This window comes from Ischnura elegans, chromosome 11 (genome assembly GCF_921293095.1).
Source record: "Ischnura elegans chromosome 11, ioIscEleg1.1, whole genome shotgun sequence".
Taxonomy (NCBI): Eukaryota; Metazoa; Arthropoda; class Insecta; order Odonata; family Coenagrionidae; genus Ischnura; species Ischnura elegans.
In genome coordinates, this window is record NC_060256.1 from 100224358 (window position 1) to 100232413 (window position 8056).

Below are 8056 nucleotides of genomic sequence, written 5' to 3' on the forward strand. Positions count from 1 at the left end.
GAAAACATATTGATGTTTTACCATTTCATGAATTTAAATAACGTTTTAAGTAACTTTAAGTGCGACTGATTGCGCTACAGTTCTGCAAATGAAAGATAGATGGCGTCCAGTCCGCGCTAATTTTTTTTTCTATCAACGCAAGGGACAGCATAGGAGAGGCCCAATTCCATCCAATAGAAGGCTGATCTCTGTTGCCACTTCGGTCGCATTTGAATTCGTTTTCAAAAATGTCCGCAGCACGGTGATGAGTGTAATGCGATCCGTTTTTTCCAATATTTTGCAGTAAAATTTGCAGTTTTCACTGGCAAGGATTATGATTGAAAAGTTGTGAATTTGATAGATCACATCATCATCATCATCGGTTAACAACTCTAATTATACCTTATTTCCCCGTGAAGTTCAGATCAATCAATTTGTCCACCAGCTACGCGAGTGGCGACTTTTGTAAACCCATTTAAATGCGCGGAGGGTGACAACGCATCTACGGGCCGACTTGAGGGTCCTTTTCTGTAATATTAGCGTGTGAATGCCTCCAAGCAGTGGAGCTTATTTTACTCGTTAATCCTAATTTATACTGATTGCTATTTTATTTTCTATCAACTGACTTTCAGTCTCCCCCACTGTGCGCAGCAGTCAATTGGAGTCCAATGTTGAGAATTGAATGCGACTGCTCCAAGGGAATCCGAAAAATATTACGAGTTGAGATGGGAGAGGGGTAAAGGAGGGAGGAGACGAGGAGGACAGAACACTACTCCCGCCAGAATAAAGAACCCAACTCCGCTCCGACTCACCCGTCGCAATTCCCCCAGAAAACAAAACACACGCGTTTACTCCACGACGGAGCAGCGGAGCAGTCAATCCTTGCGACTGTCTACCGTGTTTCCTTTCACTTTCATCTCCGCCCAAAAGACACTCGATAACAGAAGACACTCACCCACCCATCCTTAACCCACCTTCTTTCTTCTGCCTCCCCCAACCTATTTTTCAGATTGCAGCGAGAAACGATATCTATATCAATCTCATGATAACTGAGACTCATGACACACGAACAACCTTAAAATTACATTTTTTATATTGTAAATTTCCTTTAGATATTACGGCGATTGAAATAATGGTTTATGTTCCACTATGCATAGAAATTACGAGAAGAAATAAGCAAACTCATCACTCGCTCAGAAACATATTATGATTGGCTCGTCAAGACATGCAATCCGGAGGCTCCCAAGTTTATTTATTTAGTACGAGTGTACATTTATTTAGTATGCGTGGTATTGGAAGCTTTTGGGAAGGAAAACTATTTTTGGAGGAGCTGAGCGAGGCAGTGGTATGTTCTCATCAATTATAAGCAATATGGAGTTAGAGGTTCAGCAGCGATATCTACGGCATCAGCAGCAACTACGTTCTATCTGAAAATTGGCTAGAGAATACGGCTTGATAACAGTAGGTACGAAATTTTATTACTTTATATAGTTATTTCATAAAAAAGGCGCTAAATGAATCACATTATGAACCTCAGACGGACGGCGGCCATATTGTTAACCCAAAGACGTCCTTAATTCCAAGTTGTTCCTCTGTGTGAACTGTCGAATGACGTGCAATCTGGCCACGTTATACAGGGTGTCCCATTTATCTTGTCATTTGTTTACTGCTAACTCCAGTAAGTGGACGAGTTTCTTATGTTTTCATAACGTTGTGTTTATTTTAATGGTCCACTGTGAAACATTTTTTAATAAGTCTTTATGAGAGGAAATGAATTGCCGAATAAAAAGTATAGGGTGCCATTTAAAAAAGACATACCGCTGTTCATATCTTTGTAAACAAAAAAGCTACAAGGAAGGCAACCGTGCTGATTAATGTCCCCCTGACGGCTAATGAACATTTGCTCGACACATTTTTGAATTTGCATCTGGACAAAAAGTTATTTCGGGTGGTCAAGATAAATGGGACACCCTGTATATTTTGTTAAGATTTCCATGAAATGTATATTTCGTATATTCGCGGACAATGCCATTTTTTATCAACAGAAAAAAGTATCTATGTACTTTTTTGTAGTCAAGGGTTTGTTGTGTTACTTTGTTGTGACTCTTTAAAAATGGTTGAAGAATAAAACTTGAAGTAGATAGTGGATCCTGTTTTTTTCTCCGGACTAACTGTCGAAGCTTTTATAGTGGCACGAAGATTTCGTCCACTGGTTACCGAAACAAAATTTTTTATCAGGTTATGGGCCCAGTAGGGGCTTTCTCTAACTCGATAGCAAGTCTTATCGACGTTGCTGCGTCGTTAGCTTATCGAAAATCTTCACTAACGACAATTGGTTTTCTCTACGCTCGCTTAACGATATTTTCTCGATAGCACTAACGAAAAATGCCGATAGCTTATCCGGGGACTCGGGAGCCCGTCTTAAGCTTATCGACGCCCGCTATAATGTTTTTGGGTATCGGTTGCTCATTGCGTGGCAAAGTTATAATTCTGCTACCACAAAGCGATAAAGGTATTTTTACTTTAAAAATTATAGATTCACTTTTGAAAAGGAGATGGAAAGCATTAAAACGTTTTGCAGCAATCAATGATTATATAAAAGTGGCAACAGAGACATTAGTTTTTGCGGGGGAGTGAACATGTTGTTTGAAGTAGATTTAAGAAAGTTATTTACCGTGTGAAAATAATATTTACACATTCCAATTATAATGCTCCGATTATTTTCAGTCGGCAGTTTATTTAGGCTCGATTGATGGGTCTTAACTTTTTAGGTAGGGATCTAACCACATCTTGAGGAGAGAGCAAATGTAATTAAGCATCTAGTGCAGAGAAGACGACTTAGGAATGTTCAGAATACTAATTTTCGCCGGATTTTTAATTCAAAACAACCTTTTGAATAACCCCCGATATGGCCCTAACACTGACAGATCTTTGACACCTTTTTTGGCTGGCTAAAGCCACCGTTCGCGAAAAAAATAACGGTTTCCCTCTTTTACTCAGAACTCATTAGTCGTCACTTTTAACTTTTGCAATGCTGTTAAACTAAGTCCCAACGAATAATATGCCTGTGTTTTGATGGGTACATGCATACACTTATTTTAAAATCATTTGCAGTTGCTGATTGCAGTGATTTTCTATGCCTAATTGTGGCTACCAAAGATTAACCTATGCTACGTTTTGCTTTTGTGTGAGTTTAATCAGTAATTCGATGCCTCAACATGGTGAGTGACTATGAAAATATTATATTACTTCCTTAAATGCGCATTTTTTTCTATGTTTACTTAATTGTGTTTATCTTCGCTTTGCGTGGAATAAAATTATAAGTAACAACAACACCAACAACATTAACACTTCCGTAACCTGTACTCAAGAAATTGACACTAAAAAACGCTAAGTTTGTGACACGAGTTCACAATCGCATCACTCGCGATGATTCCTTCCATGACATCCGCGTAATCTCGTTATTTTTTATCAACGAATTGATTTCAAACATTCCAAAATATGATGAAAGCTTCAATAAGTTTTTCTAATTGAATAACTACCACTGTGGAAGTTGTGGACTTATAGCGGAAATAAGGCAAACGATGTAAACAAGCCGTGGCTGAAGATGCACTCCAATATTTACATCGTTATAATACTATAATAAAAATAATTTTGTCACTACTATAACCACGAGAGTAAAATTATTATAGGCGTAGGTGAACGAGTAAGTAGCAGACAAAGTCCTCTTCAAGATAATTATACTTGAAAATTACGATACATAATGCACCAAAAGTTGCCGATATTCTTCCATCGACGACTGTTGAATCCTTGAATATACACGCTTACTTACACTAATTTCCCCCTTATTTTATTTTGTTCTTCATGGAAATATATTACGACACATTATAAAAACAGTAAATGAATCCACTACTAAAATGATACTCATCAGTTTTCTCCATCATTTATTATTCTTTTCCAAATCGACCGGTGCGTTCTTTAGCAGCTTCTTGTTTATTTATGGTGACTATTTATCGTTTATTAGTTACCGTAGTTAGGCACTGCTTCTTAATGCTACCGAACGAATAAATCTAGGCATGTGATTGGTTGAAAATTCTAGCCTCACTCGCAGGCGCCGACGGTGTATTGTTTGCTATCGACAAGCCGTGGTCTTGTTTTGCAACGACGAGCTGTCGTTAAGGTGAGATACAGAAACACACTTTCGATAAGAGGGTGTCGTTGCAAGAGAGGACTTTCGATAACAACCCGTTAACAACAAAACGTTAACGAGTTAGAGAAAGCCCCTACAGTAGGGGCTTTCTCTAACTCGATAGCAAGTCTTATCGACGTTGCTACGTCGTTAGCTTATCGAAAATCTTCACTAACGACAATTGGTTTTCTCTACGCTCGCTTAACGATATTTTCTCGATAGCACTAACGAAAAATGCCGATAGCTTATCCGGGGACTCGGGAGCCCGTCTTAAGCTTATCGACGCCAGCTATAATGTTTTTGGGTATCGGTTGCTCAGTGCGTGGCAAAGTTATAATTCTGCTACAACAAATCGATAAAGGTATTTTTACTTGAAAAATTATAGATACACTTTTGCAAAGGAGATGGAAAGCATTAAAACGTTTTGCAGCAATCAATGATTATAAAAGTGGCAACAGAGACATTAGTTTTTGCGGGGGAGTGAACATGTTGTTTGAAGTAGATTTAAGAAAGTTATTTACCGTGTGAAAATAATATTTACACATTCCAATTATAGTGCTCCGATTATTTTCAGTCGGTAGTTTATTTAGGCTCGATTGATGGTTCTTAACTTTTTAGGTAGGGATCTAACCACATCTTGAGGAGAGAGCAAATGTAATTAAGCATCTAGTGCAGAGAGAACGACTTAGGAATACTCAGAATCCTAATTTTCGAAGGACTTTTAATTCGGAACAACCGTTTGAATAACCCCCGATATGGCCCTAACACTGAGAGATCTTTGATACCTTTTTTGGCTGGCTAAAGCCACCGTTCGCGAAAAAAATAACGGTTTCCCTCTTTTACTCAGAACTCATTAGTCGTCACTTTTAACTTTTGCAATGCTGTTAAACTAAGTCCCAACGAATAATATGCCTGTGTTTTGATGGGTACATGCATACACTTATTTTAATATCATTTGCAGTTGCTGATTGCAGTGATTTTCTATGCCTGTGGCTACCAACGATTAACCTATGCTACGTTTTGCTTTTGTGTGAGTTTAATCAGTAATTCGATGCCTCAACATGGTTGACTGACTATGAAAATATTATATTACTTCCTTAAATGCGCATTTTTTTCTATGTTTACTTTATTGTGTTTATCTTCGCTTTGCGTAGAATATAAGTAACAACAACACCAACAACATTAACACTTCCGTAATCTTTACTCAAGAAATTGACACTAAAAAACGTTAAGTTTGTGACACGAGTTCACAATCACAACACTCGCGATGATTCCTTCCATGACATCCGCGTAATCTCGGCATTTTTTATCAACGAATTGATTTCAAACATCCCAAAATATGATGAAAGCGTCAATAAGTTTTCTAATTGAATAACTACCACTGTGGAATTTGTGGACTTATAGCGGAAATAAGGCAATAGCAATAATAATAAACGATGTAAACAAGCCGTGGCTGAAGATGCACTCCGACATTTACATCGTTATAATACTATAATAAAAATAATTTTGTCACTACTATAACCACGAGAGTAAAATTATTATAGGCGTAGGTGAACGAGTAAGTAGCAGACAAAGTCCTCTTCAAAATAATTATACTTGAAAATTACGATACATAATGCACCAAAAGTTGCCGATGTTCTTCCATCGACGACTGTTGAATCCTTGAATATACACGCATACTTACACTAATTTCCCCCTTATTTTATTTTGTTCTTCATGGAAATATATTACGACACATTATAAAAACAGTAAATGAATCCACTACTAAAATGATACTCATCAGTTTTCTCCATCATTTATTATTCTTTTCCAAATCGACCGGTGCGTTCTTTAGCAGCTTCTTGTTTATTTATGGTGACTATTTATCGTTTATTAGTTACCGTAGTTAGGCACTGCTTCTTAATGCTACCGAACGAATAAATCTAGGCATGTGATTGGTTGAAAATTCTAGCCTCACTCGCAGGCGCCGACGGTGTATTGTTTGCTATCGACGAGCCGTGGTCTTGTTTTGCAACGACGAGCTGTCGCTAAGGTGAGATACAGAAATACACTTTCGATAAGAGGGTGTCGTTGCAAGAGAGGACTTTCGTTAACAACCCGTTAACAACAAAACGTTAACGAGTTAGAGAAAGCCCCTACAGCAGGCATAAGTGCGGAGAATTAAACGTGTTGGTGAAGAAGACTATCGTTTGAGCAAGCGGTGATAAACTTCGAGTACAAATCAACCAGAGTCTGGCTTGGAATAACTCGTCGAACTCGTAACAAGAAATACAAAAGAGGAACGATGTCCGGACGGCGGCAAAATCAAATGATGGATAGCGAGTCAGCCCAGGGGCAGTTACCTGTGGCGGATAAACTTGAGGGGCCGAACTATTACGAGTGGACACTAGGTATGAAGGGGTTATTCTTAAAAGCTCAATGTATTGAAGCTATCAAAGGTTTTGAAGAGTGGACGATAGAAGAGAACGGTGTGTTAGTCGCGGCAGATCCGCCGGATTATGAGGTGAAACGGAGGAAAAGGCTGGATAACACATGTCTAGGACTCATCTATTGTAACGTTCAGAAGACTTTTCTGGAGCATGTGGACGCCTGCGATAATGCTAAGGCAGCGTGGGAAGCGTTGGAGACCATGTGCACGAGTTACGGCCGCTCTGAGCTATGCAGCTTCAATCGAGCTATGTGGAACACACAGAAGACTAGAGATGGGCAAAAATAATCGATTATACGTAAAAATCGATTATTTGCTTTCGATTATTGCAATTATTGAATCGATTATGGACATCCGATTATTTTGCATAATCGATTATTTGAATATAATCGGCGGGAATAAGAAGCGATCATATGGAATATAGGGCCTAATTGGTCAAGGGCGAACAATTTTTTTTCACCGCCAATAAGTAATAAAGCTAATTGGGCAACTCTTACCTAATAATCAATCGTAAATAAATGTATAACACCTCGTAAGTGGAAGAGCCCAGACACCTCATCCGAAGCCGATTCACCCATAAGTCACTAAAATCCTTTGTTCGGTGTAAGCTCAGAAATGAAAGTGATATGGCACCAGTAAAGAGTCACTTGTGGAAGTACTTCCACAAAAATTTGAGTGAGAGTAAAGAAAAACAATCTCCTAGTCATGTACTATAATGGCATGAAAAACCTATTGACGATATCACCGTCAAGAACAAGACAAAAACTTAGCTACTTTATTACTACCACCAATGCCTTTTTAAGCTTAAGAAGTTCTTAAGCTTAATGCCTTCGTAAGCTTAAGAAGGCATTGCTACCACTCATCATCCGGATCTAAGAATGTCAGGGATAAAATAACTTAATATTACAAGTTAAAAAACGAACTAAATTATTTGACACGCATCATGACACCCACCTTCAAAATACCACCATTACAGCATCCGCACAATCTCAAAATACGACAATAAAACCGATTCTTTGCATTTTATTTTTCACTCAATACAAATGAGACGGTGCGCGCCGATATCTTTAGGTCTTTAGCGTTCCTACGAGACGATTATTCTACCACGCCACAAAAAGAATCGCTTCACACTCAAATAATCGGTAGCGCACGGTAGCGATTCAGTAGGGGCTTTCTCTAACTCGTTAACGTTTTGTTGTTAACGGGTTGTTAACGAAAGTCCTCTCTTGCAACGACACCCTCTTATCGAAAGTGTGTTTCTGTATCTCACCTTAACGACAGCTCGTCGTTGCAAAACAAGACCACGGCTCGTCGATAGCAAACAATACACCGTCGGCGCCTGCGAGTGAGGCTAGAATTTTCAACCAATCACATGCCTAGATTTATTCGTTCGGTAGCATAAGGAAGCAGTGCCTAACTACGGTAACTAGCGTAACTAGTAAACGATAAATAGTCACCAT